This window comes from Ptychodera flava, chromosome 2, assembly GCF_041260155.1.
Source record: "Ptychodera flava strain L36383 chromosome 2, AS_Pfla_20210202, whole genome shotgun sequence".
Taxonomy (NCBI): Eukaryota; Metazoa; Hemichordata; class Enteropneusta; family Ptychoderidae; genus Ptychodera; species Ptychodera flava.
Window position 1 is genome coordinate 9352653 of NC_091929.1, and position 10716 is coordinate 9363368.

General features: G+C 35.3%; 1 long non-coding RNA gene across 1 annotated transcript; it reads left to right on the plus strand.

The window, feature by feature from the left end:
- Nucleotides 1-449: 449 nt before the first annotated feature.
- LOC139147100 (uncharacterized) lies at nt 450-1800 on the plus strand. Its single transcript, XR_011555635.1, has 3 exons — nt 450-678; nt 855-946; nt 1718-1800. It is a non-coding gene; the product is annotated as an uncharacterized lncRNA (long non-coding RNA).
- The last annotated feature ends 8916 nt before the right edge of the window (nt 1801-10716 follow it).

Below are 10716 nucleotides of genomic sequence, written 5' to 3' on the forward strand. Positions count from 1 at the left end.
CGCAGAGCTGCTTGCTCTCTGGTGTTCATATTCGATCGAGTTTGTGATCGAACGCTGGCGCAACGCGATTATTCTGATCCGATTTTGGCAGGCCTCATAACTTTCGCGAAGGGATGAGGTTATGTTTCAAAACACGAAAACACACTCATTTTACACACTCCGGCCTGTTTTACGTCCAACGCCATTTTACACTCAAAGTAAATCTTCTTCAAATTGTAAAAACCTGTGTCGACATCTTAATATTTAAATTGTTCGCTTTAAAAGTGTGCAATAACCCCCCCCCCAACCAATTGAAGTGGAAAGGCCCAACAGCGGAATAATATCAAGAAAACAAACGAAAATCAGCTTCATGTATGCTGCACGTAGTAAAGGAAAAGATATCTACAATATAATTTATATTTTCTATAAGTCTCATTCCTCCCATCTTTTCTCTGCATTTCCCTTACCAGGTGTCGAAGTTGGATCATGCAGTTGTCATTATGTCTGAAAACTCGGAACCGCTCTATGGAAATGCCACGTCATATATATTCAATGACGTAGTCAAGTATTCGAATCAGTACCGTGGATACCAGTTCTCTGTTGGTGTCCAGTTCAGTGGAAACCATTCGAAAATTGTCATTCCCGAGGACTACTTTATGACAACTGGAGATTACTATTTGACCTTCACTATTCCAGGGAGTGAGTAACATACACGTTCAAATAGTATTTCCTGCCACCTTCATTACGGTTTCGATTGAATTGGATATTTGTGGCTTTATTAAGAAATACAATCATGTAATCATGTAATGATGTCGTGTGTTCATTATTTTCTTAATACTCTGGCTAAAATGTGTTTTTGTGAATTCAATTTGCAGAACAGGAAGTGAAGTTCTCGATGGCTGTTAAAGAGATCATTTGCACGTACATGGACAAACAAACCAGTACATGGGATAGACGTGGTTGCCAGGTAAACTTTATTGAAGAACATTCATTTGAACATGATGGAAGCTAAATGGGGTCATTTGGATTAGAGTAATTATAAGGAAAGTGTAACGACATCGAAATTTTAAAAGCTGAAATTTTACAAAATGATAGTTTAGTGTAAAATTGAAATATTACTTTCATCGAAAAACTACAAAACCACAAAGGTTATAACATACCTCTTTCATCGGATTAATATTTATTAAAAAAACTTATTTTTGTGTAAATGTTATGAAGATACGAGGAAAATGTATACATTTCTCTAATTCACGACTTTTGAGTTAGAGCACTTTTGAAATCTCCCTTACTTTATCGTGACTTTTGGGCATTATAAACGCTGAATTGAGTCATGGCACATTTGCAAAGACCCTCACTGACTAAACAGAAAATCGATCAAAAACTTCATTTTGGTCGAGGCAAAGTAACAAACTTAGATTAGTAACAGTATTTCAGTAACGAAGAAATTAGAGACAGGCTCACACATTTTCATGAAATACAAATATTTTTCATATGTTTTGAACAATATTGTACTGGATACTGTCGTGCACTTATTCTTACTCATAATATTTCAACAGCATCGTAAATTTTGAATAAAATTTACAGATGATAAGCTATGTTAAAGGTTTAAGATTGGGCTCTCGGTTTTAGCGCCTTTTGCAACAAGCGCTCTTTGCTACTTAAAATACTGTTACAACAATTTTGCACGATTAAATATCCGTTATGCACAGTAAATCGTACACATTCTTTGCGATTCCAGGTTTCATCAATGTCTAACCTGACATCAACTGTGTGCCTGTGCAATCATCTGACCACATTCACAACTACAAATGTGTAAAAACGGAGTTTCTATAAAAGGTGAGAGAGAGAGAGAGAGAGAGAGAGAGAGAGAGAGAGAGAGAGGAGAGAGAGAGAGAGAGAGAGAGAGAGAGAAAGATAAGATTTCAAAGAATACTCAAACACCAGTATGTCAGATACAAGTAATGTGCATGCATTCAGTCAGTCAGTCAGTCAGTCAGTCAGTCAGTCATTTAGAAACAAGAACGAAGTGCCAAAGAAGGAGGGGAACAGAAAAGCACAAGGTAGAACCGGGCACGGACGAACCGTAAATCAAACGGAGAGAACGCTTTAAACATAAATACATAAGTGGACATTACTGACTTGTTTCAACATAGTCCGTCTATAGCTTCGTCAATATAAAGATATGATGCGGAATTTCTGCATGAGGAGAAATCCAAATATCGCTGATATACGTCATGAGGACAACCATGTTATAAATTTTGAAGAAGTCAAAATAACTTGTGTTTAAATTTAAGTCATTTTACACTGTTTTCAGCTTGTAATGTGGTCAAGACGACTTACGCTGTGTCAACTGGATTCTGAAGAACAACATTTTCAAAGAGTTTCCATTATAATATAGACTCCTAACGACAGTTCATACAACTGTACTGCCTGTACATGAGCTTCAATTCCAGACTTGATGGTCCGTCAATTAGAGTGCTTTGGGTGGGCTGAAGTCATGGCATGTACAGTTTAGCTGTAAAGAAATCCTTTATTGTCAAGTCTTTTTCTAACAAGTTTTGGCGAGTGAATGAAACATTATTATATTTGAATCGACCATTCGATCGTAGGCAGTTTTGCCTCGACTTATTAGTCATTGATAACATGTTTGTTAAGTGCAGCTTTGAATTTTTATCTTTAAATTCATTGATAACTTTGAATTTGTACTGCACATTTAAATGTATTGTTAATCACAAAACTACACCTCTTTTGTTCTATAGTATATTTACTCAGATGTCAGTGTTATATTTAAGCAATGGAAGCATTTAATGCTAGCCGTAATATTTAGACAAAAATTGTCGTTCTGGTTATTCAATATCAGGCACTGAATATTCTCAATAATACAAGTCTCAAGCCAATGAGCTTTCAAATGAGACTGACACAGATATATGTATTCAAGTTTAATAGGTGTACGTCCATTTGAATTTATGGATTCCGCACATGCTTGCCCAAACATATGTACACAAAATAACATTTTTGTGTTTTTATTGTATAACATCAGCCTAGATGTTTTAACTTTCTTGAGCCAGTGTGCTATTGTACATTCGTGTGTTTGCAGATTCAACTTAATGATATGGTTTCTGATATCGTTTCATTTCCTCTGTTATGTTTCTCGTTTCGATATATATCTCGACAACGTTTTTTAACGAGATTCGAGATGTAATCTTAGGATAGGCTCACTAAACATGTATAATATATGTGTTATAAATATTATTAAATATATAAAATAATTCATCAAATAATGTAGCTATTTATGATTTATTACCACAATTGATGTCGCATTTATTTATTCAAAATCGGTCATTTTCGAATTCAACGAATGTTAGGAAATATACTTATCTTATTGTCTCTAGGTAGTACGTGCCTCAGAAGTGGCCTAAACGTTTGCTCAGACACTAATAAATGAAAGTTTCAGTCATTCTCTCACCAAACCAGAAATAAAAGTCAGTCACGTGAGAAACAAATGACCTAATAACATTTACTAAAATTGACATTCAAATGGCCGCCAATCCAGTGTTAGCTCAATGGAAAAATGAAATATTGAATTTGGAAAACTGAGTCTCACAAAGGGTAGATAAGGACAGAATTGTTGAAATTTGTGAGTCCAAATATCTGTCCCCTAAGCGCATTCTACTTAAGTACATTTATTTACACATTTGGTTTTTCAGTGTTAACAATGCAGTTATAATTAATCAGTTTTCTTGTTAAAGTCACTTTGGATATTGCATTAATCAGAACTCAGAGAAGTTATAGTCCGTAAAAATAAATACAAAGTCTTGAAAATCCATATTCATTTCGCTTGATTCATCCAGAAAACATGAACGAAAGATGATGTCATCCATAAGAGCAGCTTTGATGTGCTTGAAGTCAACCTCGACAGTATGCATCGTCATGTTTGTTATGACCTAGCCAGACTGCGTAATACAGGCGCTAGAGTTATTCTCCATAGTCCTTATCGTTCGTTCCGGCATTTTAGAGTGAAATATTATACCAGAAAGGTTTATCCACGGGAAATAGCAATCAGTCTGATGATTGCCAGGTACCAGTGTATGAAAAACACATAATTAATTTGTCTTGAAGTCATTTGTTATTATATATATATATATATATATATATATATATATATATATATATATATATATATATATATATATATATATATATATATATATATATATATATATATATATATATATATATATTATTATATATATATATATATAATATATTATATATATATATATATATATATATATATAATTTTATATTTAACACATGAACAGTCTTCTTACTTTTCGTTTGATGTGGATGGATCAAAATCACTGCATAAAACCCTATAATACTTACTGTATTAGCATGGATTATTGCTTGTATTTTAGCTGAATAGTGCATATACAGATGAATACAGTCAAGAATCAATTTCTTGTATTCAGCAAGCCTATATTCATGTGGATTCATGTGAATTCATGTGTATTATTCTAAAATACAGGCAACTCATTAATGTGAATTTATCTGTATTATTGCGTTTTCATGCAGTGTAATTATAGTGGAGGATTGCAAAAATATTGTCGCGATCTTGGTTTTTATTTCTCGGGATTACTTTCAATTAATGAGTAAAACGGCCCATTGCCCTGGAGATATGCAAATATTTACTCGGTAGTTTCATTCATAAATCAGGTCAAGTCGAAATTTTGATACACCGAATACCATGCCATCTTAACCAATAAAACATACGAATTTGCTCCCGACGCCAAAGGAAGTCTGCCGTGGGCTGGCAAGGGGGCTTCACCGCGCTAGCGCCTGATATTTTCAAATATATTTATGAAGGGAAGGCAACAACAAGATCAAAACGGTAGTTCATTTTCTAGGTGTCGTGGCTTTCAAAATATCACGATCTTGGCGAGCCCGAAAAATTTAGTTCGATGGCACCCACTGTTTATTGTGACACAAAGGACCATCACTACGGTACCGGTCTCCGCCGGTGTCAGCTTGTCAGTCCCGATCCCAGTCGTCAATGTTTATGTCTTACGAACTTTGATGTTGAAGTGACACATATTTCGCTCGTAGATTGCCCATATTTTGTCACTTTACGGAAACACTGTTCTATTGTCCGAGTCAACTTTCGATAATACATCCATAGCGCACAGTGTGCACTGAAGAGTTAAGGCTACAGCTATAAGGCACTGGACATAAATTACAGGAGGGGAGTGGGCCGGTGTTTTTTGTGGGTGGGTCGCCATTTTTCGCGCAAGCATTTTTGAAGGGTCATAAAATTTTATGCAAGTTTATGGGGGAGGGTCACCTTTTTTCATGCATCAAAGCTGAAATTGCATAAGCACGTATTGAAGAATATGGAATACTGAAAAAAGTAAAAATACCTCCTGGCACTTTCATTTTCTGCCATTTCCATTTTCGGCGCACCCTTCGGGCGCAAATTTCAGGTATAATAAACAATGTATTGATGATCCAAGCAGCCACTGTGATTTTAGTTGTCATGATTTATACCTATTCAACTCCTATATTGTGCATAACTGTCCCCTATAATGACTCTTTCAATAACAATTTGGGAGATCACTTATTTGACATCATTCTCCCATTGACAATACATTGGGTATAGGTCGGTGTCAAATGTTCATGTCGGTGTATGTACATTTTTTGAGGACATTTATAGAATACAAACTATTCAGAATAGTGCATAGTGTCATCAAAAACAACTGGAAGCTTAAGGTCGAACAACTTTTGAATAACAATTTAGGATCAGATAAGTTATTTGTAGTTTCCTCATAGCCTACAAAGTATAGTGAATCGACATTTCAGTGAAATTCCAAAAATCAAATTTCTTGCACACCCATTGACTTGAAATCACTCTAGTCTAGTCATGAACATTAATACCAATAATCAAGTGTACATAAATGCACAGATTTACCTAGTTTTGTATTGTAAAAAATTATTCATAGTTTCATCATAGACTGTCATGTATAGTAAATCGACATTTCAGTGATATGCCAAGAACAAATTTCTTGCACACCCATGAATTGAAACCACTCTAGTCTAATCATGAACATTAATATCAATAATCAAGTGTACATGCACAGATTTTCCTACTTTTTGTACTGGAAAGAATTGTTAATAGGGTTTCATCATACACTGCCATGTACAGTGAATCAACATTTCGGTGAAATTCCAAAATCAATTTTTTGCACACACATGGACTTGTAACCACTCTTGTCTAATCAAGAACATAAATATCAATAATCAAGCATACATAAATACACAGATTTGCCAAGTTTTGTATTTTAAAAAAAATTATTCATAGTTTCGTCATAGACTACATATACAGTGGATCAACATTTTATGCGAAATTCCAAAAATAAAGTTATTGTACACAGATGCACATGTTACCACCCTCTTCTAATCAAGCACAATTATGTCAATTATTCAGGGTCCATATATGCACAAATAGTGCATATTTTTAATTCTGAAAAAATTTTGTACAGTTTTGTCATAGACTCCCATGTATAGTGGATCAACATTTTGAGCGAAATTCCAACATCAAATATCTTATTCACATGTGCACTTGTAAACAACCCATGCTAATCAAGTATATCTATATCAGTTATTAAACATCTATAGATGAACAGATATTGCTAGTTTTATACTGGAAAATACACGTTCGTAGTTTTCTTATAGTCGACTACCATGTATAGTGAATCAACATTATCAATGAAATCTAAAAATTTACATTTTTGTACAGGCATGCACTTTTTACCTGCCACTTCAAGCAAAGTACATTTACATGAATTATCACACACATATGATTTGATATTTTTGGACGGTCACATTCTGCCTTCCTTTCGGGAGGGCGACTTAAAAAGTATAGCAAGTCAGAAGGGGGTCTTGAACACATTGCGGGTTTGTTGGGGGGTATTGAGTAACAGGGGAGGGTCACTTATTTTCATGCACGGATAAGGGGGAGGGTCACTAATTTTTGTGGATGAACTTTTGAACGGTCACTATTTTTGACGCAGCGGTGTTTCGAAAAACACTGCCCCCCCCCCCCCCTGTAATTCATGTCCAGTCCCTAACTGACAGCTGATGTCTCCGCTACAGTGCAACGCTTCAGACAGGTTCTATTCCGATCGAGAATTTGCGGAATTTTTATATGATGAAGGAAATTTATTGTTGTTCGTCGAATGATTTGATTTTTTTGCCTTCTATGTCGCTTTCCGAAGATCATACGGTACTTATTTATTCAGTTGAACTTAGGTTGAGGTGCAGCTTTCAGGTTTATCGCCAGAATCAACGTGTCATGGTGACGCTGAGCCGTCCTTCCGAGCTTGAGCACTAGCCGCGACGGCACCTCCATTCTATTCTATAGAATAGCTACAAAATCTTTAGCGACTCGAAATTTCGTTGGACATGCCTTCCTTGTTTCCATATCTGAATTTATCGCATTACCTCTTGGTAAAAAATGTCACTTGATCACTGCATCGATCGCGAGAGATCGGTCTGTGCACGAAAACATCACGGCGAAATGCAGGAAAACGATTCCGGTTATTGACGTAGGACAGGGGTAATTCGGATTTCTTATCCGTCCTGTTCTTTGTCATACAGGTGGCGATTCGGGCCAGTTCATATGATAATGAAAATTATCATATACCCATGACCGTATCGGGGTCTCCATTGACGAGTCGTGACGTGGAACGTAAAACATCAGTCTGATACGACACGTTATACGTCATCAATTGTTGTTTATTTCCGATTTTGATGTTGTGATGTTCATCTTGCGTTTAACGATCAAATCAATCTTTTTCACTTCAATCAAAATTTACCAATATAAAACGAAACATATACATACATATATAGTATCTATATTTACCGTTCCTTTATTTCAGATCTAAAGAGAGTTACAGGGCAGGTTGTTGTAGAAAATTAAAAGTTGATGTTTACAATCGGTTGTATTTCGCGCTGCTTCGTCGTTCCTGTTCACGTCAGCCATGTTTAAGCAAGAGTTATTAAAGTGAATTCAAACTTACAATATTGTCCGTGTAATAATTATCACCAGAACACCGGGACGGTGACCAGAATAAGTAAATTGGCTCCATTTCTTTTCTGAACTGCGGTAAATTGCGCTGAAATAATCCTGTTTAGCCTGTATATACACTCGACACGATGTGATCGACGACTTGATCAGCTGTTGTAAACAAACATGTATCAATGCGCTCAGACCAGCGGCAGAATATAAAAAACATAGTCCCTTCGAAAGACTGACAAACACTAATAAATGTCTTTATTTTTAATTACCTTTTACATAAATATACGGTCATGGGCATTCTGATCTTCGCTACACTGTTGCTATCCAAATGTGACAATCTGTCGCGAGACTCCATAGCATGCGTGTAAAATTTAACGTTGTTCGTTTCTGTTTCGAATCCAAAGGTTTGTGTCCACCGTATTTCACTCCAGTGACATGCATATTGCAATGTCGAGTTAGCGCACGATTTCTCTGTTACAGTAATTTTCCGAGACGGTGTCATTGATCGTACTTCTGACATTGTAACCGCCACAAATGTAATAATATCCATAAATGTAACATTAACCATAATTGTAATAAAATGCCCCATGAATGTAATATCACCCATAAATGTAACAAAAATCAACCATAAATGTAATAAAAACACCAACCACAATTGTAATAAATGGTAACCATAAATGTAATAAAAAATCACCCATAAATGTAATACTTGTCAACCATAAATGTAATAAATATATTTCTGTTGTTGCAATTAAGGAATTAGCCCTTCAATATTTATCTATGTAATAAGGAAAGCAACTCCACACATTATTCATATCTTAATTGTTTGCGTTTAGTGTGTTTTGTATATTTGAAAGTGTATTTTATGTTTCCCTATTTTGTGTACAGAACTGATTGGCCATGGCGAGACACAGCCGTAATAAGAACGTCAGTGCAGTCTCTACTCCAGAGTGGAGGAGACTGTATAACACTACGATCCTTTAACGCCGTTTTTTCGAAATTTGCCGTACTTTCTTAATCAGTCGCCTCAAATTCGTCTTCAATGGATAAATTGTGTGGAATAATCGATAGATTGTCTGTATTCCTATGTTGTCCCACTTGAAGTTTGTTCCTTCACTGGGAATGTTAGGATGTCTAATTTGTCTACTGTTTTCAAGGTAGTGTTCGTATTGTTTTTTTTTCTTGATTGAAATATGGATAAGGTTATATGTTCTCGCCAACATGGTTTGTGTTGTAAGTTTCTGTTATAAGGTTGTATATTTCTCTGTAATTTGTTCTGAGTCATCTGTCATAAACTTTGTGTGGTATCACTAGTTGACAAGTTATTTGGACGCATCCTTATCATGTAATTATCAGTGTCTAGAACTGCTGTTCCACTTCAATTATCTAACGCTTAGATCGGCATTTCGCCGTTTTCTGATGGTGTTCTCAAAAGTCGAATTCTGTATTTTGGAAAGGAAAAAACCTAGTTTCAGGAAAGTATGCAATAACATTACACTAGTCTTATTAAAGTTAATATTTACTCAGGGCATTGATAAACAAATGATCACATATACAAGTTTAAGTTTATTACATTTATGGTTGAGTTTTATTACATTTATGGTTAATTTGTTTATTACATTTGTGGTTGCGGGTTGTTACATTAATGGTTGACTGTTTTATTACATTTGTGGTTGATCTTATTACAATTGTGGTTGATATTACATTTGTGGAGATTATTACATTTATGGAGGTTACAGACCTTAGGAGCACTTATAGCAAGATTGGAACTAATTTGGGATAATTGGATCTTCATATTTTTCAAATTTCTAAAAAATGTTAGAAGCCATATCGCTGAATGTTACAATATTACAAATTACTCATACAAACAAGTGTATAAATTAAAAAAGAAAATCAGACAGGCTCACATTTGCAGATTAAACAGACATTACTTCACCATCCAAGTATCCCAAATTAGTTCCAGTCGTGTTGTCTGATCTTCAATGTGGAACAAATTTGCCATCGCTACAGGTTTAAGTGTAACTTTTCTTCTGTTCCGAACCAGCTCTCGACCGGTTACCTTTGTAAAAAGCGTGCGTCCCAACTGCGAGCCTTGACAAATGATTACTAATACCAGAGTGTGACACGACCACTTCAATGTGTCTATGGTCAAACACTTATTGGTCAACCTTAATCTTCCCTTTACCTAGAAAGTCACGATTGAACAAAAGCCTTTTTTTCTAAGACAAGGTTGTAATCCGATTGTCGATTGGTTTTGAAAAATATCAGAATCGTCGTTCTTTATAATTCTTCTCAATGAGTGCTTGAACAGACTGCCATTATAAAAGCATGTGAGTCTGATTTAGTCATGCGTCCAGCGTTTATCTCTCCATTAATCCTAATTTTCGACTAATCGTATTAAAAGCCAGAAAAGGGGTTAAATAATACGTGACGTTATTCGACCAATCTTTTTTCACCCTTAAAACAAGGAATGGAAGTCGAAATATGGGTCAATTTCATTATATCACCGGTTCACATTACCATTTACATTAAAGTTGAACCAAATTTCGATCTCAAATGTGTTTTCTTAGTGATGTATTTCTCAATTAGGAATAACACGTTCTGCGCGGTATTTTTATCGGCCAACCTTATTTTTAATCACTTAATGCAAATAGAAATTACGA